General features: G+C 43.3%; 1 pseudogene; it reads right to left on the bottom strand.

Annotated features, from left to right (window-relative positions):
• Positions 1-379: 379 nt before the first annotated feature.
• Positions 380-1,055, bottom strand: LOC104914338 (annotated as a pseudogene).
• Between the last annotated feature and the right edge of the window lie 336 nt (positions 1,056-1,391).

The raw sequence follows: 1,391 nt of genomic DNA, 5'->3' as shown, positions 1-1,391 counted from the left end.
AAAAACAAACAAAAGAAACCACCACCACCACCAACAACAAAACAGAACAAATTCATAGGCAGTTATTAATGGGCAATATTGGTAGATAGTTGTACTAGATGATCTCAGTAGTCTTTTCCAACTTTAATGATTTTATGATTTTATTATGATATTCCTGTTATACGGTGTAACCTGTGCTACAAATACTGTGGAAGCTTTTAGTTACCCCTGGCTGGCTTTTCTTAAATAATTCCAATAAACATTCTCTCCACATTTTCTTCATCCTGCTACAGAATGGTGGCAAACAAATATTTCACCTAAGTCTTGAAAGAAACAAGCTATTGAATTAGTCTTAACTGATGATGAGGATTTGGAACTACAAAGATAAGGAATGAGTAGTCTAGAAGACCCAGAATAACAATCCCAGAGCCATTCTAGTCACTGCTTCAGCAAGCATGTCCAGTGCAAGATCTCCTTCACTCTTGCAGTAACGCTCTCAAATGATGACATGGTTTGCAGGGGGTTGGTCATATGGTCTGTGGTACGGATACAGGTAGGGAACATCATAGGATTGTCCAGTGGGGCATAGAAGACCTGAGGACCCATGGTGGGATATGCAACATTGTACTGACCATAGCCATAACCATAGATTTCAGGTGATGGTGTAGCATAAGCTGTATGAGGAGGAGAGGTTGAGGAAATTGCTGTCTCATCATACATCAGATATCACGTAGCTTATGTTTGTTCTGGCATCCTGAAGAGCAGTGTTTTATGCCAAACAGTCATCTGCACTTTCTGCACAGAGGTTGATGATCTTACCATCCCAACAAACAATCTGCAGTGAACAGTCTCTCTGCTTTCCTTCCGGAGGCTGGAAATCTCAATATTCATTCCCCACTCTGAGGTTGATGCAATAGATTCTCATGTGGATTTTATCTTCTATATCATGGCAATTCTGTCATAGAATTGTTATAGAATATTAAACAGCCATTAGACCACAGGTCAAAACAGTTCTTCTTCCAAAGTCTCAAGATAGTGCTTTGCTGGAGCAGCCAGCCACTTTTCACAAATGCCATTGTTGCCTAATCTGCCCTGCTCCCATTGCAGCCTCATCCCACTGGCGGGCAGTGCCAGCCCCGCCCTGACATCAGCCTGCCGTACCGCCCCAGCCAGTTCTTATGGAGCAGACTGTCTTGAGGGAGATCACATGGCATTGCCGGACAACCAGGGGATCAAGCCTAACTAGCATAGGTTCATAAAGGGCAGGTCTTGCTTGACCAACCTGTTCTCCTTCTATGATCTAGTGACCCATCTGATAGATGAGGGAAAGGCTGTTGATGTAGTCTACCTAGACTTCAGTAAAGCTTTTGACACTGTCTCCCACAGAATTCTCCTGTAGAAGCTGGCAGCCC

The sequence above is a fragment of the Meleagris gallopavo genome, chromosome 26 (assembly GCF_000146605.3).
Source record: "Meleagris gallopavo isolate NT-WF06-2002-E0010 breed Aviagen turkey brand Nicholas breeding stock chromosome 26, Turkey_5.1, whole genome shotgun sequence".
Lineage (NCBI taxonomy): Eukaryota > Metazoa > Chordata > Aves > Galliformes > Phasianidae > Meleagris > Meleagris gallopavo.
This window is presented reverse-complemented; position numbering and strand designations above follow the sequence as displayed.